Raw genomic sequence first — 15,180 nt, forward strand, 5'->3', positions numbered from 1 at the left:
AAATGAAAAAGCTTTAGCATCTGCATGACTTAAGGAAGTGACATTCAGCCCCACCCGTGGTTTTTTGCTGTTGTTGTTCTAGCAAAGCCCTGCACTCAGTGCACATCAGTAATGTGGGAAAACTGGAACAAGAAGGCTCCTGGCAAGGACATGCCCAGAGATGGCATAATAAATCTCTCCCGTTGCACCTATGTTCAGAAGAACCACACATGTTCCTGTAATAACAGTGTTTTTCTAATGAAAGTAGGTGAGTTAATTGTGTCTACAAAAAATTAGATTGCTGCAAAATATTGGTGGACACAACTAGAACCAAAATTTGACCCTTTTATGCATGAGTCTTGCTGAAGATGTGGAAAGGGCTTTGGCACTTCTTGGCATATATTCTTGTAACATTTAAAGCAATGTCGTGCTCCTCTAGGTCCTCTCTACGGGGTGTGCAGCTTGACTGGGTTTTGGGGTCTAGTGAAACTCCATGTAATGCAATGCATAACCTCTTTTTCCACCTTCTGACTTATCTGCCAGAAGCTAGGTTTCCTGTACAGGCACAGCTCTTACCTCTGCTTCACGTAATGACACTTTTCTCCCCAAAATGTGTTTTTATTTTGTAAATGTGGGAGCACTGCTAATGGGATGAGATTGTAGCTATGGGAGGTCGTGGACATATTTTCAGTGGCAGAATAGAAAGAAAGATATTTGTAAGCTTCCGCTTTGTGCTCTTTTGTGGACCCAAAGAAGTGACCACACTTCTCAGCAAAGAAAGGAGCTGGTTATAGGAGAGAGAAATTGATGTTTCAATTGCAGATTTAATTTGGAAGTTGCTTGAGCAGTGAGTCTGGAAAATGCTCTTCTGTGGCACAAACATGTACAAATCTAGTGCTGCATCTAGTGCTGCATCTAGTACAAGCTCCACAAAATGATATACCCCATCGAGTGAATACTGACACTAACAGGAGCTGAAGTCACTCAGGCATCAGATGTCATATGGTGCTTACATTTTTTGTTCTGTTTAAAGATTTCAGAATGAGATTGAAGAGTAGATAAAATGGCATTAGGGCTTACCTTTTCCCCTCTATCCAGAGAGTATTTATTTTTCCTTGTGTGAGTTGGTAGACAAAAACTTTGAGGACAGTGCTCTTGAAAGATGAGGTCACATATTTTTCCATTAAAGCATACACACTTTTTGATGGATCATTTTTCATCTGTTATTACCCAGTTACATGACTTCTTCAAGTGCAGCTCTGGAGTGCCTTAAACTGATGAAAGTCTGCTGCACTCTGCTCCTTTCCAGGTTGTACTCCTCCTCTCCCTCAGGTCAGCACTTGAACTACACTGTTGGGCCTGTGCTTCTCCTTGTCCCTTCCTTATCACTGTGAGCCTTTCCAGCAGTCACTGAACTGCATCTGGCCCTAGAATTGTCACTGGACCTGGTCATGACCTGCAGCTTGACTTCTCAGCTTCACCTTGGACCTCTCATTGTAGACTTCTCTGATGATTCCTTCTCCTTCCCTTCCATTGATGACTTCCCTAAAGCAGTTTTTCTGTAATTCAGTTCAAATGTCCTCCAGCTCCTAAGGGGGACCAAACCAAGGTGTGGGCTGTGAGGTCCTCCAGCAGATACCAAACATTAATGCACCACCACAGTACCCTCAAACACCCAGAGCTCTTGTGACACTCTGAAGCAGTTCTTGGGCTTCATAGAGGCCCATGCTCCTTAGGTCCCTGGTTCTCATTCCTCTTCATTACACTTTTCTTTGTTCAAAACCCTTTCCAATTTTTTTTTTTTCTTTTTCTTTTTTTCTGTCTTTTGCCCCAGGATAACTGCATTTAGTCAGTACAGCAGACACGTGCCTGTTAACAGATTGCTTGAAGAGACCTTTGGGTTGGATTGTACCATTAAGCTTGTTGTTCATTTGGACTACTGCACCTTGGGCTCTTGGGCCATCACACAATAGAATTTGAAGCTGTAACCCTCCCCTTCTATAAGGGGAAAGGACAAATGTTCAGATTAATGTGATGAAATCATTATGGACTTGTTCTAAAAATCTTTACCAATCCTGGTTTCATTTTAATCCATATCTGGGGGGATGGAGCTGTACTTACAGGTTTTGGATGCAGATTCAACTAAGTAAAGGAAACAAAGAGCTGAGGTTATTTCCACAAAAACCAAGATTCTCACCAAAGCATCGTTAAAATGATCAGATGGGAATTGAACTTGTGTGAACTCCGGCAGTTGCTCTTTAGTGTCAGCCCTTTCACAAACTATTACTATTTGGATGGGAAGAAAACAAAGAAGCAGTGAAGAATTGATAATCTGCTTTATAAACACTTAAAAGTTTAACACTGTAAGCCTTTCTGAAACCCTGTGAATTGATGCAGCAACATTTGAAATACTGTCATAAAAGGCAGAGGAAGAAAAGTTCTTATGCATTCCCTCTGGCTTGTTGTTCTGCTTGGAGGCATGGTTGTTCTTAGAAATATTTGTTTAATCTTTCTAAACTTTCCAAGTAGGTAGCCTCATGTCCAAAGCAAGCCTTATTCAAGTGCTGGCCTTATATATATATATATGCCTATTACATATATATGCATACTAAAAAACAAACAAACAATAACAACAACAACAACACAACATATCTATCTATATGAGCATTTTTCCCCAAACCGTCTAACCTAAATCTTTCTGTCTGCAAATTAAATTATTTTCATCCTTTCTACCCTCTTTGTAATGAACATTAGCACACTGGAAGACTGCTTAGTTTTCTATTTTCCAATGTTCTTTTCCAACTTTTCCTCTCAGTGATCTCTTCTCCACTTCTAATTCTTTTTCTCTTTATGACTACCTTAATTTGTGTATATTGTTTTTTTTAAAACATGATATGTCAAGTTGGACAAATATCCCAGCACCAGCCAGAATGGAATAATTATTGTAGGAGTTATCTGTAAAACAAAAACAACAAAACAAAACAAAAGAGCCCTGTGATGCAGCAGCAGTGAAGGTTATGTATTTTTCTAGGCAATGTGGGGAATAAAGGTTTATTCCATTCCACTCTTTTTTAGTAGCTGCTTGCTTCTGATCCCCTGTAGCCTGCTCTTCCTATCCCAGAAACTTCCTTAGCTGTGATTCCCCTCTGTCTCTGTTACCTTGGTAATGTGCCAGCACGGGTTATTTGAGGACACATCTTGAATTTTCACTAATGTTAAAAAGGTGCAGATTGTCTGAAGTATAAGTTTTCTGTGTAAAAATACAATACCAATACAGTTTTAACATTTTCATTAATGAGCTGGATGATGGAACTGAATGCAACCTCAGTGAATTTGAAGACTACAACATTGGATGGAGCAGACCAAGTAGTCGTGCTGCTGTTCAGAGGGACTTCAGTGAAACAGAGAAATGAGCAGAGAGGAAGCTCTAAGTTTGTAAAAGCAAAATGTGGATCCCATCACCTGGGGAGGAATAACTCCTCCCCAGAGGAGGAATAAGACCTAGTACAGAGACCAGAGTACAGAGAAAGACCTAGTGGCTAACAAGTTGAATATAAAACTGTAGTGTGTTCTTACAGCGAAGAAGGCCAACAGCATCCTGAGCTGTATGAGGAAGAGCATTGCCAGCAGGTCAAGGAAGGTGAGTCTTCCCCTCATCAGTGGTGAGACACATTTGGAGAGCTGGGAGCTCTCCAAAGCTCTCCAGAGCTCTCCAGAGCTTTGGAGATTTGCCTTTCTTCTATCATGTAATGATCTACGCTAGTCTTTAATTCCCTCTTGTTTTTCCTTTTCCCTTTGAATTTAAGCTGTTCTGAATTCCGTCCCCATCCTCCAAACTGCTCATAGGTTGCCTTAGTTCTGTCCATCATTGACAAATTTTGTATACATGCTCTCTATTTTGCCCTTCAAATTGTTAATATTGAATGGAATCTGACTCCAGGACAGTCTCCTACTCCTCTTCCTTCTCTGTCAACAACCTTGAAATGTCTTCTGATTTTAGCAGTGGTAGTTCAGGTAGGACATGTTTTCTAGCTGTACTCTAGGTCACTGGTCTTCAACCTGCCTGTGGGCAACTGTACAGGAAAAGTTTCTCACCTGTGGGCCTTGCTTCATTTCCCAATCAGTATAAATTCAGGTGGTCACCAGTAAGGTGTTATATACAAACAACAGCCAGCCATACCTCTCTTAAATTACCTGTGATAATTCTTAAACCCAATCAAACTCGATTTCCCACTGCAAATGGGGGAAAACCAGGTTGAGCAAAGCTAGTTTAAATGCAAGATCAAATCCACTTGGATTCCTAAAGGCAAGCCTATGGCTTGCACCAGAAAAGACTCCACTTCCAGAGCTCTGATTGTGTGGCTGGGTTCACAGCTTGCTAAGGAACACTTCTGGGTATGCTGATGCTGTGCAAAGCCATTGGCACAGTTGCTGTGGCTTATGTCCCTTGTCTCTCAACATACTATTACTATTACTATTACTATTACTATTACTATTACTATTACTATTACCATTACCATTACCATTACCATTACCATTACTATTACTATTACTCTCCCAAACTCAAGACTTTGGAAGGCATAGATGGGGTTTCACTTCAAAGGAGCTGGACCTTGGATCTTTGAAGCACATGTGTGCACAGTATTTGAAGTAGCACAGGTTTCTGACATGCTTTTTTGCTAGAACTACATAATTTGGGAGATGCTCCTGTGTATTCACTTAACATTGGCCACTTAAATCTAGTGTGTATTCAAGGAGGCTTATCTCTGCAGGACTTCTCTTCAGTGAAGGGAAAGAGGTCCTTGAACAGGCATTACAGGGCACTTAAATTCATTTCTGCTCTGATTCAGCCTCTGCAAGCATCTATCTGACTCTGTTGATTATAAAGCAGGGGCCTGGGAATGCTAACTCAGGTATTCAAGGTCAAGCATTGCCCTACCTCCTTGAGTCCTGAGTCCTTATCTGGGGAATTGTTGCCATTTGTTGTTGGCCTTTTCAGTTTAAATGATTGCTTAGTATGCCTTTTGACTTGAACTTTGTTTTTTTTTTTTTTTTTTGGCAAAATATACTGGCAAGCTCAGCATTTGGTCAGCTGCTTCAGCAGGAGTACAGAGCTCAGATGGTAGGCCAGGCAGGATTTGTTTTTGTTGTAATGACAGTAATAATGTTATAAAATAGTAGCTGTCCCTTCATGGGGTAAGAGACCCTATGTACACAAGTGATGGGAGATCCAAATAGCCAGAGAACCGGAGGAAAATGTAAGTTACAAACCATCTTGGCTGAGGTCGCACAGCAAGTCAGCAGAGTTAGGACCAGCCAGGTCTCCTGATGACCAGCAGCAGTTAGCTACATTGCCTTTCTAGATGCTGATCCTGCAAAGCTGTACATACAAACTGAGTCCCAACAGATCACTTGATAGAGTTGGTCAGGTATTTGCTAGGGTTGTTACATACTGGGAAAAATAAATGAATAAATAAATAAAGCCATCTCTGGAGACCAAACGTGGTTGCTCGTGTGATTGGCAGTCACAGAGCTCAAGCAGCAGCTGGTTTGTATGTACCTGCACAACACACAAACCACACCTTGCTCCACACCTGGGGTGGGGGGAAGCTGGTTCCACTTTAGCTAACTCACACAGTGTTGCTGGAAGCCTTTTGATACTTGCTTTGTATGGATTTTGGTGTATTTCATGGACCTACCTACACATCACTAAAAACTGATGTTGCTTGCTGTATAACAGGCTCACATGCCTCAAAAACAAGTTGTTTTACACAAAACTGGGGAGAATGGCAGATGACTTACTACCTTGTCCCTTTAAGTCTTGGAAAATGCCAGCACCACCACAGCTGCAATGAGTAGAAATTTCATTACCAGAGATGCAGAGGGGGGCTCCTCTAGCAGGCCAGAAATAGATAAATCTCCATGAATTTATTGGTAAGCTAGTGCCTTTAAGCTATCGTATGTAAAAAGGATGCGGTTTAAATAGCATCCAGAAAGTTATTTGTGGAACAGGAATTAGCTGGTTTCAGCAAGGATCTGCCCTTCCAAACTGGGCTCTGAGTGTAAAGGCTGTGACAGAATTTAATGCTTGGAAAAATAATACTTGTGTGAATCAAGTGCTGAAGTGGTACAAGTATCCATATTTTGTCTAAAATTGTGAAAAGCCTTAAGGAAATGATCAGTCATTTCTTTTTAAAGTGGTGTTAAAGTTCACCCACGCTTGTACAAACAGCAGCACGCAGGTAATGCAGCATGCCACCCTGTTTCTCCTGGAAAAAGCAGAAAAGTTTAGTTTTATTGCTGGGTTAAGTATGTACATGTAAACATGCTAACCAAAGTGAGGCAGACACCAGAGACTCTCTTGGCTCAGCTGGGCACAGGGGGACAAGGCTTCCCTCAGCCCTGCTCTGCAAATGCCAGTGGGGCTTTGCTGAGGCTGCTCAGGGCCCTTCCTGAGCATCACCAACACCTGTGACCTCTCCCACACCTGCATGGGGCTGCTCTGAGTGCTACTCCAGCCCCACAGTGTGGGGGATTAATGTTAATGGGCTCCTCTCAGCCTCACTGGAACCACAGCCCACAAGGGACAGAAGAAGCTGTTGCGGGCCTGCACGCAGCCCTGGCTCTCCCTGTTCCCGCATGGCTGATACAGAGGTGAGGCGAGGCCCCGGCATGCCAAGGTAAGGCAGAGGTTTTTTCCAAGCAGCATATTAATTAGGGTACTTGAGGCCTCGGATCAACCCTGGGCTTGTGCCTGGGGAACCGGTTCTTGGGAGAGGCGGGATGGGGAGGTTGTGGGGTTTTTGTTGTTTTGTTTTGTTTTACCTTAGCTGCGAATGACTTTCAGTGCCCTGTTTAGTCAGCTGTGGCTGATTATATAAAGTAACCCCCTGGCTTTTTGTATAACATATAAAGCTTATCACCTTTTTCCAGCCGCTTCAGCACAGTGTGCTCATTAAAGCACCCCTCTGTCGCTCAAAAAAAACAACTGCCTGCTTTTAGTGTTAAAGATGTGTGTTTTGTGCCTGCGTGTATCGGGCGGGTACTGGTGAGGCCCTGGTGACTGAGGCGCTGGGCAGCGTGCTCTCCCCTGAGGGGCTGCCTGTCCCTGTACCTGGCCCAAACAGAGCAAACTTGTAATCCTGTTTTTTCCAGATGGCTCCCTCTAGCTATGTTTTAATGGCAAGGTAGAAACAGTGGAGAGAAATGGAGTGGAGTGCCTTGAAGCCCCTCCATCACTAATTTCTCACAGTCTTAATATGGAGAAAATAGAGGCGTCGGCCTGCGTACCTGCTGTGGGTGTCTGTAGCATGTAATGCAAGTGCTAAAATGAAGAATAAGGCTTTTGGTACTCTGTATTTAGTCAGCCTACTGAGGGATGGCTCAGAGGATGCTTCAAACACCTTAAATTAGGATCTGGGTGTCAGCTGGCTCCCTGAGGAGAACCCTGCTACAGGAGCTGGTGGCTGAATTCACCAACGGGGCTGAGTAACTTGAACGTCTCTGGGTGTTCCAAATGGTTCTGGGTCTAACACATTGCACTTTGCAAGCACTAAGGAGGACTTATTTTGCTTTGGGTTAAAAATAAAAGCCCAGTGTTGTGGGGCTCTGCGTGTGAATGCTGATCAGCCATTGGGGTGGACCCACAGCAGCCATTTTGGCTCTTCTCAGGCCAGAGAGGTGCAGACAGGCGTTTGGGACCATCTAACAGAGAAGGTGTGGAGGTTGAAGCAAAGTTTCATCTACCTTGTGCAAAAAGAAGCGCAAATCTTCCCAGTAAAACTTTGACCCCTCAGCTATGGGTGCTTGGTTGTCAACAGTGTGAATGGCCCCTGTGCTACTAGACAAATAACAGGCTGCTGTGGATCCTCTCATGTCTAGTAAACACTTCAGTACAGTGGGTTTTTTAAGAGCATCTTCATCCTTTGCCCAGCTGTCTATCCTGTGAAACCCACAGGAGCTTCCTGTCTTTGAAACCTCTCCTGCTCTGTCAGCCTTGGCTGAAGTTTGCCTGTGGCTATTACAGCTGAGGACAGGCAAGTGCATGTTTTATTATTCTATATCTTCCCCCAGTGTACTTTTTAATGTGTGTGCATATATACTGCCACTCCTGAATCAATTTCATGTTGAATCTTCAATTTAGTTTAACTGGCAGAGATGGGAACTTGGAGGCTTTCTTTTCTTTTTCTTCTGACTTGTTTCCATTTACTGTTTTATGAATGTTCCATTGCTCAATAATGGGAGGTGGAAAATGAAATCCCAAGATCATATTTTAAAGGATGTTAATGACTGTGAATGTAACCAATATAGTTAATAACAGTCCAGGCAGAGATGGAAGACCGTTCTCCTCTTTTGACTAAAGGCCAACATAGCTTTCTGATTATCCCTTCTAGAGAAGGATCTGGATATTAAGGGATAAGTCATACTAAGTATTTCCTTCTTAGACTCCTTATTCACTTATGCCTACTGCTTTTTTGTCATCTTTAAAGGTGTTGTTTAGCCTGTTTTAAATTACTTTAAAACAAACAAGTCTTTTAAAAAAACAGCTTTTAAATCCATGGAGATATTTTTCTAAATTCTTTTGATTAAAGGGGTCAGATTTTTCTTCTTTTCTGAAACAAAATTAAGAGTAGCTCCTAATTTGGAGGGTGAAAGCAAGGAACAAGGACTCTGGGCTTCAGAAAGCTCTGCTTGGTGGAGGGAGAAGTGAACTTTCAGTTTCCTTGTGCTTTGCTGAGTTAAACTTAGAAATATGGAGGCTCAGCAATGGAATACCATGTCACAGATTCCAGTGCAGAATTACAAAGAAAAAAAAAAAGTACTGTTTTGTTTCCATAAACCAAAAAGCAGTAGAAGTTATTTTAAGCTTAGGGCAATGAGAAGATAAGGAAGTACTGGGCAGAGAGAAAAACAAAACCCCTTAGGCTAATGAGCCCCTTGCCTCCAGGTTTATCTTGGCTCCACCTCTCTCCTTTGTCATTGTATTTGTCAGTCTCCTCCTCCAGTCTAGCTGCCTCTTAACCTCATTAATACTTCACTTTGATGGTCTTAAGTTCTTGACAATTTACTCCAGATGTTTGCTACTTTGAATGAAATAGATTTCCCAGATTTCCTGTTTACTCTTAATGTCTTTTGTCTCTTTCTTTTTCTTTGAAAGTGTGACAATTTTTTTAACCTCTTAGCAATCTGAATATGTGAGTCTACTGTTCCACCCCCCTCCTCCTAGCATCCTACTGAAACTTTGAATGCCTTCCTTAGAACAACGCTCCTTGTTGTCATCTTCTTACAAGATAACCTTGCTCTTCTTTCACCTTCAGTTCTGAACATGTGAAATTCTGAACTCTACTTTATTTTTTCTTCTCTCCTGCTGGACAGACACATGCATGTACTACACACATGGAAGAATCATGGGGAAAAAATCCCACTTTTTGATATACTTCAAACCAAATGTTCTTATAACCTGGGATAGCCCACATTGTTCATCCCATTGGATGCCTTCCATGGATGAATTACCTGGAGATACTTGAGTAGAAGTAATGGGCTGGCGTCTCCTTGTCGAGCTGCTCGAGGCACACAGCTCGGGGCTGCTCTTGGTGGTACCGACACAACTGCCTAGAGCACGAGTGTGGTTAGAGCAGTGCAGCTGACCTGGGCAAGGCTGTGCTGTTGGAAGTTCCCGTTATAGCAATAAAAACGTGTCCACTTTAAAGTGCTTGTATGGCTTTAATTATTCTGTTGTTTTCTTTAAAAATAAAACCAAAAACAAAACAAACCTTTAAGTGAACCAGTTCTTCAAGTACAAAAGCTGTGCCTAGACCAGGCCTTAGGCCTCAGTCTTGCAAACACTTTCACACGTGCTTAACTTTACCGCTATGAGTAATCCTATTGATTTTAAATGGCACTACTGAGGCAATAAAGAGTGGATTTGTATTATCTGGGGCTTACCGTGGGCTATGTTAGAAGTCAGTCTTATGAAATAAATGATTATGTGGGTGCAATAGGAGTGTCCAGTCCAGGATTTAGTTAAAATGTACTCTTCCTTACAGACTTCCTTGGAAGTATTTAGCTGTCTTTAGTGCTCTTCTAAGTGCTGTCTCTTGAAGGCCATTCGTTTTCTTTTAACTGGTGACTTTTGTTATGATGTCCTTTAAAAAAAATACTCAGGTATCACTTGGTGTACTGTGGCTTTCCATCTCTTCTTGGTCAACTGTAACCTTCTATTGAGGCCAATCCCTGTGTTGGTGCCTTTACAATGGCATTTTCTGGTTTCTAACGCTGGGTGTACTCATGCTGCAGCTTTCCAGCCTCTGCAGCTCTCTTCTATCCAGCTGCCTTTTTTCACAAAACTTGTAGCAACGTGACAGCTCTGAAACTCGTGTCTCTCTATCAAACTGAGCTGAAAGCAACCAACTCATTCAAAAGGTATTAGAGATGCATGCTTATGCATACCATGATCATATATACGTTATTTTTAAAGGAAGTCAGGCAGGGAAAAAAAAAAAGTGATTTGATTAGAGAGAGATGCATTTGAATGTTTCATGAGCTTGAAAAAATGACTGCGTGGCTGGTCTTACAAATATGTTTTACCCCAACTCATCCCCATTGAGGAGAGCAAGGGGAGGGCTAATTTTAATCCAGAACATAGGTGGACAAACTGTTTTGGAAGTCACAGAATAAAAATCCACCTCTTAGTACTTCAACAACATAAGCAGGCTTGGCATTAGGGCTTAAAGATCTGCACCAGTTGCCAACACGGTGAGTGAGTCATTTCTGCTCAGGTGCTTGCTGGAGAAGGAAACCTTTGAGTTCTGCTTAGTTAGAGAAATACTTGGGGGAAACAGCCCTGTTGTGTTAAAGCACCAGCAATCTGACATCATAGCCAACTTTGTCCCAGCTGGCTGTGCTGCAGATCATTAAAGGGAAAGGGTGTTTCATGCACTCCGGCCTCTTTTCTTCTTTGTTTAAAAGGAGAGATCCTTGAATTTTTATTTTTATTTTTTTAATTAAAAGTCAAAATAGCAAAAACAAATAAAAAGAAAACAAACGAAAAAATGTACACATACACCAAAAAAAAAATAATAATAATAAAATGAAGAGGGATGAAGAAGAGAACATTTAACTTCAGCCAGAGCATGTAGGGGAGGAGTGGTCTGTGTGAAGGGGTTTATTCCTGACAGCTGGAGTACCTGCGTGTTGCACAATCCTATGTGTTACCATTCCCAGTCTTGCACAGCAGGTGCCCTTAATGCAGCAGCTGTGCTGTGACACTCGTGCAGGGAATGTGACACCTTTGGCTGGCAAGAACCTCACTCCACTCTCCAGTCTGGCACAACTCGGGGCAGGATCCCCACTGAGTTCTGCGTAAGCCGGTCAGTACCAATGGTCATGGCTGAGGCATGGGATTCGTGCTTCATTGCAGGATGCCCTGAGGAAGCAAGGGTGGGGGTGTAGCACAGCAGGTGAAAATTAATGAAGCCCAAGTCTGTCACTTGCTTAATGAACTCTTGGAAAAATTGCTTTGCGCTTGCCCATCTCACTCCTTGGATTAGTTTTGGCACTTTGCTAGGATTCTTGGCCCTGTCTGGGTGGGTGCTTTGCAGGAGAAGCCTTCAAGACCTGCAGGAATTACAAGATTGATGATGATAACCTGCATATTCATTATTGTTTCCCAGGCTGTGTGAGATGGCCTTGTTTGAACCCAGTTTGCATGTTCAGTTCACAAGACAAATATCAAAAATCCAAGCTTTGGTAACAGGTGTAGGAAAGCGGCATCTACTCTGATGTTATTTCTTTTGTTGTTGAACAGGGAGTGCTGCCAGTCCTGTTTGCCCTGCTCTGTTTTTAGGAGATCTGTGGTGCTCTGTGGATTGAGGTTATAGCTGGTTTTCCTCCCTCTATATTGCAAATCCAGACTTCTGGGTGCTCTTTGACCCTCTCTGGTGAGAGATGGGGATCCTGGCTGTTGGACAGCCCAGGGGGCTGCTGCTGGCCTTACTCCTCCTAAGTATTGCTCTTGAGGCACGGCCACTGCTACTGCCAGAACTTGAGGCCCCAGCTCAGCCCCTGTTGATGCTGTTGCTGGCTTGGATGCCTCCTTTGCAGCTTTTTGGTTAGACAGTTGTTAGCTGCAAACCTGGGCTGTGGAAGATGGGTCACTGCTTGTCTTAGTTGTTCTCCTCTGTCTCTTTGTTTGATCTTCAGTGATTTTGGAGGTGAGTGTGGAAGGAAGTGCAATGGGGTAGAAATAATGTTAACTTTGGGAATGAAACAAAAGACTTTTTTTTGGATCACAGTCTTTGATAAGATTAGGACAGAGTTGTGTGTCCACATGAAGCTGAATCAGTGAATTCAGATCTGAAGGCACCAGCATCCTAGAAGAGATCAAATGAAACTGAAGCACAGGATAGAAAAAATGTCTTTACCAGGTTGTCAGAGATTTACAACTTTATAAATTTTTGTCAGTTTTGCAAATCAGCTGTTCTAGATTTTCACTATTAGCCTACAAAATAGTCCATCCCTTTTTCTGTCTCCCACATACCCTTCAGGTTCTGCCCCCAAGGATCAGCATCAGCCAACATCTTCCACTTGGGACCTTCCCCTATTCTGTGCTGTCTGGCGAAACAACACAGTAGAATTTTTAAAGAAGAGATGTTGGTTACAAATTACGCATAATGGGCATTTAAAAACATAGAATTTGCTAATACTTCTCTTTATAACTCTTGCATCTAGAAGTCCCAGCTGTGATCCAGGGTCTTGTTGTGCTAGACATTATGCAAATACATATTTTGTACAAACAGGATGATGCAATCGCTTGGAAAACTTTAGAATCAAAGCAGAGAAAGGGCAAGAGGGGAAAGAAAAACACATGGAGTGAAGTGACTTCTTCAGGGCCATGTGGCAGGTCACTGGCAAAGGCAGAAATAGCAGTGGGTCTCCTGAGTCCCAGGCAGGTCCTTACCCACCACGGAGTCCTGCCTCTTCTAAAAGCACCCCCGTCCCTTCCCAGTGCTCCCCAGCCGCTCTTAAATTCTGTCGCAGAACTGGAACGCTGAAGTGGGTCCTGCTAATTCAATTTAACCTTTGTTTGTCAAACCGCTTGCCTCCCCAGAGCGGCGTGGCTGCGCTGTGTTGCTGGGAGCTGAGCTGGCTTTGTTTGGTTTCCAGAAAGGAAATGGAGCACGGCAGAACCGCCCGTGGAGCGGAGCAGAGCTGGGATGCTGCACTGAACCATGGAGATGCCATAGCAGGAACAACTCGTGGTTGCAAACCAGGCTACCCGGTTTTAAGTCACATCCAACTTTTTTTTTTCTTTTTGAGCCAGGCAACTAAATATTTCTGAAGCTTATTAAATTAACCAGTTAGACCAAGGCAATATACAAGGTATAGAGGCCAAAGAAAGCAGCGTGGGTGTAACTTTTTGAAGGAGAATTATAGTTGCTGCTGATCATGCTGTTACAGTAAATGTTGTGTCAGTGTTTCCATTATTGGTCTTTTTTTTTTTTTTTCCTCCTTCAGTGAGTTGTTCTGGGGCTGCATGAAAAGGTTTCCACGTGCTGCAAAATGTAACGTGAAACCAGCAAATCTCTTACCCAAGGAATCCCCATGGTTTAGACTAGGAAGAAGCATCTGAAAGCTGGCATCTGAACCCGATGCTGGTCACCCAAAATTCTGGGGGAGTCCAGTCCGTGCTCAGCTCTCCCTGATGTGAAACGTAGTCACTTTGGTTCTTGCACAGTGTCTAAAGAGGTGACAGATCTTCAAGTTGGGTAAACATCTCTGGTTCATCTCTGATACAAACAGAGCTTGGCTGTGTTTGTGATTTGGCTTGCGCTCTTTGCATCACATCGCTGCGTGGGGACTCTGCGGCTGACAGTAAGATGCTACACAAGATGCTGGTCGTACTGCAAAGACCTTCTGTTACTGAGTAAGCTTTGTGTGTCAGCCCACGCAAACGTGCTGTACTTGATTAATCGTGTTCATTAGGGTTGTATTTTCAGGCAGCCGAGAACAGGGCTCCCTTATGTTGGGCACTGTGCAGATCTGGAGAACCAGCAGTGCTTTGTTTCCTGTGTGACGTGCCAACGTCTTTCTCCAGGCCAAGCCTGCTTTCTAATTCAAGTGACAAAATTAGTGAAAAACTGGTTTGCGTCTTGCTCTTCCATCCGCCTGGGCATGTTTTGGGAATCCCTTAGAATGACTGAATTCAGTGGTTTAAGCTTTTTTTTTTTTTTTTTTATTGCACACCTCCCACAATAACTCTGAAGCAGCTTCATAATGGAAATGCTGACACAACACTATCGCCTCAGCCCCAGGAGTGTGTTCCACCTTCTATTGTTTGCCTTGGCCTCTGTATATTGTATACTGCCTCAGTTTAATTGGTTAATTTAATAAACTTCTGAAGTGCTGTATCAGTTGTCTGGCTTAGCTTTCATCCACTAGCCTGATGAAGAACGTATAAGTTTCAAAAGCTTTCCTGTATGAAGTTAATCAAATAAAAGGTATCTCCTACTGTACGCTGCATGTATGTCTTGGAAAGACTGCTTGAACCAACACGTTTTTACAATTAAAAAGCATTAAAAAAAATCCTAAAAAATCTTTGTTTAGCTAATGTTCCAGGTCTGACCCGCTTAACTTCAGTTAAAAAAAAAAAAAAAAAGTTTTTTATTTTTAAGGGTGTTCAGTACTTCAGTAGCCCCATCTGAATTATTTGCCAGGCCAAACTGTACTTTAGATGGTCTCTTGGGGTTGGAAAGGAGGAAGAGAAGTGGGGAAAAACATAATTAAAATGATTTGAAGGTATTACAGAGGAGAAGTCTGACACAGGGCTTAATTGCAAGACTTGGGTGATCCGCGCTGAGTTTCTGGCTCTTGCCAAAGCCCTGCATAACCATGAGCAGGTCCTTTAACACCTCTGTGCTCCGTTCCTAATTTGGATGTCTTTCTATCTTTTTTCCCCCATTTTGTGCGTCTCATTAATTCAGGTTTTGAGATTTGGGGATCATATACTACAACAGGGCTCTCTGTTGCACGAGCTGTGATAACAGCAAGGCAGAAAGCTCGGTAGGTCTCGCAGTGCGTTTCCACGGCAGGGGCAGTATGGCCTCTTTCGGGCCACGGCAGAGAGCACTTAAGAGAGGCCTCATGTGCCACACGTGAGGGAGAATTTATCTGCCTTCAGCCAGCCACGGAGTGCAATGCACA

General features: G+C 42.9%; 1 long non-coding RNA gene across 1 annotated transcript; it reads left to right on the top strand.

The window, feature by feature from the left end:
- Window positions 1–4,535: 4,535 nt before the first annotated feature.
- On the top strand, window positions 4,536–14,492 carry LOC139999165 (uncharacterized). The gene is made up of 2 exons (XR_011804310.1): window positions 4,536–6,659; window positions 13,144–14,492. It is a non-coding gene; the product is annotated as an uncharacterized lncRNA (long non-coding RNA).
- The last annotated feature ends 688 nt before the right edge of the window (window positions 14,493–15,180 follow it).

Source organism: Anas platyrhynchos, chromosome 20 (assembly GCF_047663525.1).
Source record: "Anas platyrhynchos isolate ZD024472 breed Pekin duck chromosome 20, IASCAAS_PekinDuck_T2T, whole genome shotgun sequence".
Classification (NCBI taxonomy): domain Eukaryota; kingdom Metazoa; phylum Chordata; class Aves; order Anseriformes; family Anatidae; genus Anas; species Anas platyrhynchos.